This window comes from Zalophus californianus, chromosome 1 (genome assembly GCF_009762305.2).
Source record: "Zalophus californianus isolate mZalCal1 chromosome 1, mZalCal1.pri.v2, whole genome shotgun sequence".
Lineage (NCBI taxonomy): Eukaryota > Metazoa > Chordata > Mammalia > Carnivora > Otariidae > Zalophus > Zalophus californianus.
The window spans coordinates 82,398,508-82,411,679 of record NC_045595.1 but is presented as its reverse complement, the minus strand read 5'-3'; the positions used below and the strand labels follow the sequence as shown (position 1 = coordinate 82,411,679).

Sequence of the window (13,172 nt, the reverse complement as noted above, 5' to 3'; positions counted from 1 at the left end):
TCAGGAAGAAAGGATCAGAGCAGACATGTGTGCCAGCTTGGTGGTAGGTGGCCACGGCTACTGCCTGTACTGCAGCCCAGGGTCTTGGCCCGCCGCTTGCGCCAACCTCAACCGGCGGCATTAATTGCTCTGCTGGTGTGGGTGGTGGCGTCAGTCTCTGCAGTTGACTCGGGTGGCCATGGCAGTGGTTAGGGGCCCTGGCCGCCGTGGCACATGTGCAGGGCACGTTGGAGTTGCTACTCGGTGTGCACACCGCCATAGGTCTGCCCTGGTGGGCCTGCGTTGGCCTCACCATTGTGGCCCAACACTGCGTAGTTGCACAGTCACGCAGTCACGTGCCTACCACACGACATCCTGGCCAAGGTGGAAAATTTGCAGCCAGAAATAAAAAAAAAAAAAACATTGCAAGGCATCTTAACCAAGAAGTTGCAGTTTGTACAAATTAGTTGTGGCGGTCCAAAAGATTTGCTAGGCTCACTTACCTAAAGAATATGCGGAGGCTTGGGGCACTTGGGTGGCTTAGTTGGTTAAGCCGAGGACTCTTGATTTTGACCATCTCGGGGTTGTGAGACAGAGCCCCAGCCTCCGGCTCCATGCTGAGTGGGTTGAGCCTGCTTGGGATTCTCTCTCTCCCTCTCTCTGTCCACCCCCACCCCACCCCCATTGCACTCTCCATCTCTTAAAAAAAAAAAAAAAAGAATATGCGGAGGCTTTTTTCAGAGCTGTATTTTCGGGATAACTGCCACCCTTTGAAAGCCACTGTGTTGGTCTGGATTCAGTTTCTGTTGTGGATCTTCATGTCTGTTGCTCTCCAGAATTTTAGCAGAGGGGCAACACATTCAGAGGCAGGGGTTTCCATTTAGGAACCACTTAGCTTACTGATGGGGTCCTGTAGTTTCCTGACCTCACTGCACCACTTGGGTTCTGCCTATCTCCGCTGGTGTCATCAATTTATTAAAGTGGAGATTTTTGCTTTGCAAAAAAATTGGAATGTCTCATTTTCAGATGTATGTTGCATACTTTGTGCGGTATCACTGTTCGCGATTCCAATTGCTGTGACAGTACCTTCATTGATCGTCTTCCACTGGTTATGTTCCAGCCTCACCGGCCTCTCACAGAACTTACTGCTGTGTTCTAGGTTTTGCCAAGTTTGCTGAATGCTGGTGACCAAGTCACCAGGTACAGATATTCCTTATAAGGACCTCTTTGCTGCCTTTTACACTAAGTTCATTTAAAGAAAATAACATGCTTCTCAGTAATTTTGAAACAATTGCAAGTGTTACTATCACAATATATTTAGGCTTAGAAATTCAGATGTGATTTAATTTGTTTTTATTTAAAATCATGAATTGTGTGAAGTACTATGGTTAAGATATAATCCAAATATATTTGACAACTTAAAATCTTTTAAGTGCTAGAAATGTATGTTTAATTCTATCCTAAAGGGACGCTGGGTGGCTCAGTCAGTTAAGCGTCTGCCTTTGGCTCAGGTCATGATACCAGGGTCCTAGGATCGAATCCTGCAAAGGGCTCCTTGCTCAGTGAGGAGCCTGCTTCTCCCTCTGCTTGCCATTCCCCCAGCTGGTGTGCTCTTTCTCTCTCTCTGACAAATAAAATCTTAAAAAAAAAAATAATTGTATCAAAATACAAAAGTAGAATTGATTTGTCTAATTCTGCTTATAAAATTACTAGAGGTGCCAGAACTTTGGAAAACAGGATTAAATACTAGATGATGTCAAATTATACTGACCAGTCTCATACATTAAAGCTTTATAAAGTAAAAGAATCCAGTGAGGTGATTCTTAAAATTTTGGAGGTGTGGAGGATCATAGACCCATTTGCACATCTGCTAAAGCTATGGTTTTCTTTTCAGAAAAATCCTGGGACTCACAACATGGGGGCCTTCATTGATGACTCCCCCACCCCTTACCCCTCCTCAAGACTTTCTGGTAATTCCTGGTTAAGAAATCTTATTCTAATGGAACACACAATGATGATGAGTTAATGTGTGACTTTTATAAAATGAACTTGAGATACATGCAATAGAGTAGTCCTTACAAGAAAGTACCTAACGTGGTAGGTGATATTGCCTTTCAACACTGTTCTGAAAGAATACAAAAAGGGTACATTCCTTTTCTATAACTAAAAAAGTCTGGAATATGAGTGTAGCACTAAGTACTGCTAGAGCCCAAAGTGGAAAATCTTAAGCATTAAGTTCGTTTAGTTAAAGGAAGAAAATCAAAAAGGCAGCTACCTATTGTGGAGGTGATTTTATAAACTTTATTTGGAATGATTAAATACTCTAATGGGTTTCAACTATGGTAGATGTTTAATATAGGAAAAATTAATAGGTAATATAAATTGTGGATCCAGTTGTTTGCTTGTTTGATTTGAAAAGATGATAAAACTAATTGCAGTTGGGATATTTATGATTAAATTTGACAGTCATTTGAGAAGATTAAAAAAAGAATAGGAGAAAGGATCACAAATTAAATTAAATTTTTTTTTTTTTATTGCTTGAGGCCAGAAGATATGAATTAGAAAGTGAGAACAGGGCTGGCTTAATGAGCATGTGACCTGTGCTCAGAAAGGCCTTGTACTTGGTTTAAGGTTCTGCTCTTACCATTTTGAAATGCCTTTTCTTTTTTTTTTTTCCCCCCGAAAGGTCTCACATTTATTACTGAACCAACCTACTGGTGCAGAGGCATAGTAACAGAGAAAAATCATTTCCCTGATAAAACATGTCTGTTGGCCAGGTAGGAAGGATGTTTACAGAGTGATAGAACACATGATCTTCATGCAGCTTAATTAAATATGTGGTGCCAATTAGGTGTGTCATCTCATGATGTGTGACGCCTTACAGACCCAGCTTGGTTCTTCTCCGGTGCCTCCTCTTGGAGTTGTACCTGATTTTATTACCAGTATTTATCCGATTCCACTGGGGAATGGGATGATTCTGCTTTTGTTTCTTGGCCAGGAATCGCTTGATTCTGAAAGTCTTGTGAGAAGACATGGCGAGAAACAGCCACACACAGCAGGATGATGGCGAAAAAAAGAAAAGTTTGAAATGCTTAATAATTTATATTTGAGCTTGTGATTTGTAAGTGAAGTCTGATAAGACAATGGAACATGCACATGAACAAATGAGATAACGTGCAATATGTGTGTCCATCTGTGTCTCTTGTTGCCTTATTGCCGTATCGTGTTCAGGATGCTCAGTAAATGGCTTCCATGACACACATACTTTATACTTGGGGCTCTGTGCTCAGAAGGGCTTCATACTTCGTTTAGTGCTCTGTTGCTATCTTGAAATTCCTTTTTTTAAAAAGGATTGATTTATTTGAGAGAGAGAGTGAGAGAGAGAGAGAGAGATGGGGGAGGGGCAGAGGAAGAGGGAGAGAGAATCCCAAGCAGACACTGTGCTTAGTACAGAGCCCGACATGAGGCTTGATCTTACGACCCTGAGATCACAACCTGAGCCAAAACTAAAAGTTGACGCTGAGTCATATTCCATTGTGTGTGTGTGTGTGTGTGTGTGTGTGTGTGTGTGTGTATTTATCTCTTTATCTCTTTATCCAATCATCTATAGATGGACACTTGGATTGCTTCCATAATTTGGCTATTGTAAATAATGCTGCAATAAACGTAGGGATGCATATATCTTTTCAAATTAGTGTTTTTGTATTTTTGGGGAATTACTGGATCATATGGTAGTTCTATTTTTAATCTTTTGAGGAATCTCCATACTGTTTCCTTTTTTTTTTTTTAGAGATTTTACTTATTTATTTGACAGAAAGTGAGAGAGAGCAAGTGAGCACAAGCAGGGGGAGCCTCAGAGGGAGAGGGAGAAGCAGGCTCCCGTCTGAGCAGGGAGCCCGATGCAGGGCTTGATCCCAGGGCCCCTGGACCTTGACCTGAGCCGAAGATTCAGGCTTAACCAACTGAGCCACCCATCCACACCGCCTCTCCATACCGTTTTCCACAGTGGGTGTACCAGTTTGCATTACCACCAACAGTGCACAGGGGTTCCTTTTTCTCCAGGTCCCTGCCAAGACTTGTTGCTTGAGTTTTTTATTTTAGCTCTCTGACAGGTATGAAGTGATTATCTCATTGTGGTTTTGATTTGCATTTCCCTGATGATGAGTGATGGTGAGCACCTTTTCATGTGTCTGTTGGCCATGTGTATGTATTCTTTGGAGAAATGTCTGTTCATGTCTTCTGCCCATTTTTTAATTGGGTTATTTGGGTTTGGTGTTTTTTTTTTTGTTTGTTTGTTTTGTTTTTTTGGTATTGACTTGTATATTTTCTTTATATGTTTTGGATACTAACCCTTTATCAGATATATCATTTGCAAATATCTTCTCCCATTCAGTAAGTTGTCTTTTAGTTTTGTTGATTGTTTTCTTTGCTGTGCAGAAGATTTTATTTTGATGTAGTCCCAAGAGTTTATTTTTGCTTTTGTTTCCCTTGCCTTAGGAGACATATCCAGAAAGATATTGCTACAGCTCATGTGAGAGAAATTACTGCCTGTGTTCTCCCCTAGGATTTTTATGGTTTCAGGTTTCACATGTAGGTCTTTTATCCATTTTAAGTTTATTTTTGTGTATGGTGTAAGAAGGTAGTCATTCTTTTGCATGTAGCTGTCCAGTTTTCCCAACGTCATTTGTTGAAGAGACTGTCTTTTTCCTATTGCATATTCTTGCCTCCTTTGTCAAAGATTAATTAACCATATTATCATGGGTTTATTTCTGCGCTCTCTATTCTGTTCAAAATTCCTAATGATTTTATCTTTGAACTTGTATATTCACTTTGGGTCTCACTGAACTTTCACACATCTTAGCCTCAAGAAACTTTTAAAAACCTAATCTGAGATTGATTATTACCAGACAGTTTTCTTAAAACTGAAGTTGACTTTATGGAGCCAATGAAGCCCCTTGGATATCAGCAAAACTTTAACTGAAATTTAATATTTTTAAATGTGCATAAAATCACTATTCTTGCTGCACTTGTGTAAATAACCAGGCCAGATCTAATGAGACTAGACTTATTTCACAAACAAATCAGAGTTACTGTAATTGTCTTTGGTAAAAATGGGGTGACTATAGAGAGAAAAATTGCATTTCAATAGAAAACTATGGTGTGCCCATTACAGATTCTGTTTCTGCTCATTGTCTTTGGGGTTTTGTTATTAACCTGTAAACTGTATTGGACCGCGAGTTCTGCTTCTTCTAGTTCGAGTTCTCTTATATATGGCTACAACTCTTCAAGCTCACTTTTCTCCTACACTTGTGACTTAGAATCACTGAAAACCAAAACTGCCCTTTTGTCCATGTCCTAACTAGCTGAAGGGGGACAACTACATGAGGGCTGGAATAGCAGATTTTAGCTACTTGTATGAACAAATCCGTATGTATGTATATATGCATGCATGTGAAAGTGTTAACTTATTCTTTCACTTGTATGGGCAGAGAGGTTTTTCTGAATATTTAAGAGTTAAATCACTTTTGCTTATGTTTATTACTGCTTGAGGTTGAGGCTTTTTGAGTATTTTAAAAATATATACCCACAAAACTACTCTGTAAAGGAAAATATTGCCACCATTTGTAGACCATGTAACCTTCAAGTGTGTGCTATTTTTGTCCCTGTATCTAACTCAAGTCAGAACTTTAAAAATAATTTGCTTTTGAAACTTGAAGTTCTTAAAACAGTGTGATACAATTGCTGCTGTTCCAATCCCCGAGTTTTCTGTGTGAAATCTTGAAATCAATACAGATGGAAGGGAGAACTTGGAATGTTAAACAAAACAAAATAGAAAACAAAGGAAAACAGGCAAGACTTCAGAGGTATCACCACAATAGATCATATATGCACAATCTTTATACCTATCTCTGTGTAGGCTACTTAGACAGTTCACCAGAACACCCTGATATCATCAGACATTAAAGCTGCAAACCAGGAAAATCCATCAGATTGAAACTGCCATCTTCATTCCACCATCTAAAGGTGCTTCCAGCTCAAATCTAGAAATGTTCTTCACTGACTGCTCTTTAGACTCAGAAACTCATTTATAAACTAGTTTATAATTTGCTCCAACTGTGAACCTGTTTCTCTTTGGATTCCGTAGAAATACCTCTTATTAAATACCTGATTGCTCACACTATATAGAGCCCTACTTAGATGGAAACTCCTACCTGCAATATGCCTCTTGAAGTGAGACCTCATCTTATTTATCCTGTCCTAAATAATCATGATATGGTTCATTATTGTAAGATACAAATGCAATATTCAAATACTTATTTCCACCAATCCAAAAAGTTTTCTGAGATCCACTTCCAAAAGAAGACAATGGGTCCATATATTAAAACCTAGAGATTTGGTTTATTGGAAAATACATCAGTGAAAGATTGCAGGTGAACCTTAATAGAAGAGACCTTATCTACTACAAAATTTCTACAGTCACAACAAAAATTTATAGAATTTTTAGCCAGAGTTATATTAGAGAACCACATAGCCTTAGATTATTTAGAACCACATAGCCTTGATTATGAATAAGAAAGAATGTGTTTTTATTAATCATGTTATGCCTATTTGGGGGAAATTGAAACCCAATTATATTTCCCCCCCCAAATGCAGATTGGCTTGGAAAAGTAAAATTTGAATCTGATTATAACCCATTTGATCTTTTTTAAAAATTTTATTTTATTGTTATGTTAATCACCATACATTACATCATTAGTTTTTGATGTAGTGTTCCATGATTCACTGTTTGCATATAACACCCAGTGCTCCAATCAATACGTGCCCTCTTTAATACCCATCACCAGGCTAACCCATCCCCCCACCCCCCTCTCCATAGAGAGTCCATAGTCTTTCATGGTTCGTCTCCCCCTCCGATTCCCCCCCTTCATTTTTCCCTTCCTACTGTCGTCTTCTTCTTTAACATATAGTGCATTTATTCTTTCAGAGGTACAGGTCTGTGATTCATCAGTCTTACACAATTCACAACGCTCACCATAGCACATACCCTTTTTTCAGTAATCTCTACACCCAACATGGGACTTGAACTTACAATCCTGATACCAAGGGTTGCATGTTCTACCAACTGAGCCAGCCGGGTGGCCTGATTTCCCTTTTGGGTTCATTTTTGAACCATTGGTTGCTCAGGTGTGCATTAATTTTTACTTATTTGTGAATTTTCCAGTTTTCCTCCTATTATTGATTTCTAGTTTCATACCATTGTGGTTGGATAAGATACTTGGTATGACTTCAGTCTTTATAAATTTGCTAAGACTTGATTTGTGACCTAAGAAATGGTCTATTCTAGAGATGTTCCATATGTTCTTGAGAAGAATGTATATTCTGCTACTGTTGGATGTTCTGTATATGTTTTTTAGGTCCATTTGATCTAAAGTATAGTTCAAATCCTATGTTTCCTTATTGATTTTTCTATCTGGATTATCATCCATTGCTGAAAGTGTGGTATTAAATTCTCCTCCTATTATTGTATTGTTGCCTATTACTCCCTTCAAAGTATTAGTATTTGCCAAACATATTTAGGTATTCCAATGTTGGATACATGTGTATTTACAATTGTTATGTCCTCTTAATGAATTGAGGAACTTTTTGTCTCTTGTAATTGCTCAAAGTCTGTTTTGTCTGAATTAAGTATAGATACCATCACTTTCTTTTGGTTTTCATTTGTGTGCAATATATTTTTCTATCCCTTTGCTTTGTCATGTATGCAAATTCCACCTTCTTAAAATATGTTTAATGGGATTATGATTGGCTAGAATTATCCGGAGCTTTCTGATTTTATTTTCACTGATGTTGATATACTTTTAAAAATCCATAGTAGGAACACACTTAAAACAATTTGAGACATGTAGTAATTGATTGTCACAATAGAAAGTGGTTATTTCCCTTATCTCTTTTCTGAAGTATGTTATTCCTTCAAATAATGGGAATAACTTACAGTTTGAGTGTTTGTGTTCTTCCCAAATTCTTATGTTTGAAATCCTAATGCCCAGTGGGATCGTGTTAGGAGGTGGGGCCTTTGGGAGGTATTTAGGTCATGAAGGCAGAGCCCTCATGAATGGGAATAATGCTCTTATAAAAGAAATCCCACAGAGCTACCTAGCCCCTTCCACCATGTGAAGACACAGGGAGAAGTCACTGGCTGTGAACCAGGGAGCCCTCACTAAAAACTGAATCTGCCAGCACCATGATCCTGGATTTCTTAGCCTCTAGAACTGTGAGAAGTAAAATTCTGTTGTTTATAAGTCACCAGGACAGTGATACTTTGTTATAGCAGCCAAAACAGACTAACACACTTATTTAGTGAGGCAGTTTATAGCACATTGATAGTATTCTATAAAAGAACAATGTATACACATAGGACTTAATTTATTTGGGAAAACAAGTACACACTTGTGTAAAGTTATGTAACAGTTATGTAATTAACTAAGAATGCTAATGACCGAGATAATAAGGAAATGAGTATTGCTAAATGACACTTAGAAAATGGATATTGGGGCACCTGGATGGCTCATTTGATTGAGCATTGGACTCTTGCTTTTGGCTAGGGTCATGATCTTGGGGTCCTGGGATCAAGCCCTGCTTTGGGCTCTATTCTAAGCTGGGGGTCTGCTTGAGATTCTTTTCCTTTCCCTCTCGCTTTCCCCCTGCTCATGCTCTCTCTCTAAAACAAATAAAATCTTTTAAAAAAGAAAATGAATGTTATTAGTTGAGGAAATGGAAACAATGGATGAGTTTAATAAAAATTTCATTCATTCACAGAACAATTTTTTTTTTTTTTGAGAGGGAGAGAGCGAGGGGGGTGGTGGGGAGGGGCAGAGAGAGAATCTTAAGCAGGCTCCATGCCCATCATGGAGCCCAAGGCAGGCCTCAGGACCCTGAGATCATGACCTGAGCCAAAATCAAGAGCTGGATGCTTAACTGACTGTGCCACCCAGGTGCCTTATAGAACAAATGTATTTTTAAACATTAAGGCAGAAACTCTGTTGGCTACCTGATATCCCTTTTTCTCTCTTAATAATAGAATATTATTGGAGTAGCAGTGTGTACAGCTATAATGAACATTTCAAATCAATCTCCCTTTTACAATATCTAATATGAGTGGAAGTCCTTGTATAGGGGACTATGTAAGTTTCATGACATATTTTCTTAAGCTTCTAGTTTAAGAGGAGTCTAAATCCTAAACCTGGTATAGCAGAAATGGTTTCATCTTTCATGTCACATTACATCATGCCTTAATTACTTATTTCAATGTCTCTCTTTCCTAAAATGTGTAGGCTCTATGATGACAGGGGCTGTGTCTGTCTTGTTTTATATTGGATCCCAGAAGAGGCACAGAAAAAAGCTTTGCTGCATGAATGAATGAATGAATGAATGAATGAAGCAATGACTGTCTGAACTTTGTGTTGAGAAGGATTCTGAGTTAGTATTGTACTCAGGGGAAATAATGTCATTGTCAATTTGTTATGAATGTCATAGGCATACCATAGGGGAGGAAATGCACACCTCTCAGACATGTGTCATTTTCTTTTTTGTTTTGTTTTTGTTTTTTGTTTTAAATTAGTAAACTTTAACTTTCAGAGCAATTTTAGGGTCGTGGCAAAATTGAACAGAAAGTACAGAGTTCCTATATACCTCTTGACCCCACAGATGCACAGCCTCTCCCATTATCAACATCCTGCCCCAGAGTGGTACATTTGTTACAACTGATGAATCTACATTGATACATCATTATTATCCAAAGTTCATAGTTTAAATTAGGGTTCACCTTTGGTGTTATATGTTCTATGGGTTTTTTAAAATTAAAATTCAATAATTAACATATAGTATATTATTAGTTTCAGAGGTAGAGTTCAATGATTCATCAGTCATATAATACCCACTGCACCTTATATCACGTGCTCTCCTTAATGTCCATCACCCAGTTAGCCCACCTCCCCCCAGCAACGCTCAGTTTGTTTCCTATGATTAAGAGTCTCTTATGGTTTGTCTCCCTCTCTGATTTTGTCTTGTTTATTTTTCTTTCCCTTCCCCTATGATCCTCTGTTTTGTTTCTTAAATTCCACATATGAGTGAGATCATATGATAATTGTCTTTCTCTGATTGACTTATTTTGCTTATCATAATACCCTCTAGTTCCATCCACGTTGTTGCAAATGGCAAGATTTCATTTGTTTTTTTTTTTTTTTGATGGCTGAGTAGTATTCCATTGTCTGTGTATCCATTCATCTGTCCATGGACATCAGGGTATCTGGGCTCTTTCCATAGTTTGGCTATTGTGGACATTACTGCTATAAACACTGGGGTGCAGGTGCCCCTTCGGATCACTGTATTTGCATCTTTGGGGTAAATACCTAGCAGTGCAATTGCTGGGTCATAGGGTAGCTCTATTTTCAACTTTTTGAGGAACCTCCATACTGTTCTCCAGAGTGGCTGCACCAGTTTGCATTCCCACCAACAGTGTAGGAGGGTTCCCCTTTCTTTGCATCCTCGCCAACATCTGTCCTTTCCTGACTTGTTAATTTTAGCCATTCTGTCTGGTGTCAGGTGGCATCTCATTTTTTTTTTTTTTTTTTAATTTGTATTTCCCTGATGCTGAGTGACGTGGAGCATTTTTTTCATGTGTCTGTTGGCTATTTGTATGTCTTCTTTGGAGAATGTCTGTTCAAGATGTGTCATTTTCATTAAAGCTTTATGTTATAAACACAAATCACTAATGTTATGCTATTTTGTGGATAAGTTTGCTTTTGTGTTATGTGTTGATGTAATGAACTAGGAAGCACTTATAGATCAGTAAAAGTTATAAGTATTAAAGGAATAATAAGAATGTTGAAGTTGAATTAAAATTAGTTTGTTTTGTTCAATCTCCTTTTAGTTAATAGATTTTGGAGGTATGTCATTTATTGAAAGTCTCACAGTTTCTTGAAGTGGTTTCTTATATTTCCCCTTGACAATATATTCCTGCCTCACCTCATTAACCACCTCACCTAATTTAACCACCATTATAGAGCTGTATGGCTAATTATTCTAGTGCAAAGGAGGGATAAAAACAACAGAATCAGAAAGATTATTTTAAAATTGCATTAAAAGTCCTGAAACTCTGAAATTTCAGTTGCTACCTTTTTCCACCATCTTCTAACTCCAATTTTTAAGTGAAATTAAACAGAGATTGAAACTCTGATACAGTTTTTCCTTTCATTAAGAAAAAAAAAACTTTCTAAATCATACACACTCAGCTCTATTCATTTTGACTAGAAACATGTTTATTCAATATTCATTTCTATTATATAAATATTCTCAAGTGTCTACATTTAACACTATTTTGACACATTTGTGTTTATCCTTGGAAATCTTAATTCCGTTTGATGTTATTTTATAATTTCTTTCAAAACAATTTTCTTCAAATAAACAGGATCTTTTTTAGGTCTGAAAGACTAGACTGGCAATGTGCACTGAGAGAAGGTAATTTTGCTTTAAGATGGTACTAGGTATTAGAGCAAAAGGGGGCTGATAACTGAGAAAGAGGCCAATGGAGGTACAACAATTAGAGAAGGTGGTTTCTGGAATAGTCAAGAGATGTCCACATACTTATAAAACTCCAAACTAATTATTTCTTAGATTACCTATGGCAGTGGTATTATATTAGCATGTCTAGTTACATATGAAATATATCAGTTTCCTGTGCAATGTGAAATAGGAAACCATTCTAATTTACTATTTTTCCAACATTCTTTCCTTTAAATATTATTTTGCTCAAATAGGAATGCATTGTTTATTAATAGCGTAAAATTTTGGTCATGATTTCGTATGGAGTTATAATAAAAATAAAATATGGTTAATTCTAGGCACGTGTAGATTTTACTAGTAAATTGCTTAAGTTGCAGAACATTAAATAGTGAATTATTCCATCTGACAGTGGTTGGCTAACTTTGCCAGATTGGGAGAATGGAAATGTGCACTGAGGGAAGATTAATTTTACCTTACCTAAGAGACAGATTGCAATAGATACTCAAACTCTTTCACTGAGGAACTTGGTAAAAACACAGAGGTGCAGGCCTTATTCTACCTCAACAAACCTGGGCCTTTCTCATCTATATTTGTTCTCCAGGTGATTCTGATGCTCATCAGAGTTTTATGTGCACATAAATCACCTGGCCATGTTGTTAAAATGCAGATTCTGATTCACTAGATGTAAGGCTGGGCCTGAGATTCTGTATTTCTAACTAGCTCCCAGGTGTTGCTGATGCTGCTGGTCAGTGGAGCATATTTTGAGTAGCAAAACTCTAAGACAGTGATTCTCAAACTTGGTGCACACTGTAATCATATGGGGACTTTTAAAATTACTATCTAGTACCCATCCCCAGATATCTTGATTTGGTAAGTACACAGATGGAGTGAAACTTAGGCACTAGGGATTTTTAAAAGCTTCTAGGTGATTCTAACATACAGCCAAGTCTGAGAACCACTGCTGTAAATGACCACTTCTAGAACAACTGGTCTCTTTTGGTCATCCACCCTCTTGACCACTTAGGTCCTAATCTCCTTTCTGGAGAGTGATCTATTTTTCTTTTCTTTTCTTTTTTTTTTTTAAGATTTTATTTATTTATTTGAGAGAGAGAGAATGAGAGATAGAGAGCACGAGAGGGAAGAGGGTCAGAGGGAGAAGCAGACTCCCTGCCAAGCAGGGAGCCTGATGCGGGACTTGATCCCAGGACTCCAGGATCATGACCTGAGCCGAAGGCAGCCGCTTAACCAACTGAGCCACCCAGGCACCCGAGTGATCTACTTTTCTATCTCTAGCTGGGAACAGATCTATTCCATTTGAAAGTAAGTAGGAGACAGTGCTCCTACTGCTAAAAACCTTACATATCTTTCCTAGGAATAAATGATATTCTCTTTCATAATCTCAGTACAATAATCAAAATCAGAAAATTTTACATTGATACAACACTATTTTCTAGCCTATAATCTGTATTCAAATTTCATCAATTGTTGCAATAATTTTTTTATAACTATTTTTTCTCAGGTTCATGATCTATGCTAGAATTACTTTGTTAGTTTGTTCCTCAAGATTCAGTTTGATTCTAACTCCTCTGCTACTATATGCTAGGACAGGTTGGCTGGGTTCAGTTCCCTTT

At 37.7% G+C, this 13,172-nt stretch overlaps 1 pseudogene; it reads left to right on the top strand.

The window, feature by feature from the left end:
- Positions 1–701: 701 nt before the first annotated feature.
- Positions 702–1,244, top strand: LOC113918846 (annotated as a pseudogene).
- Positions 1,245–13,172: the final 11,928 nt, after the last annotated feature.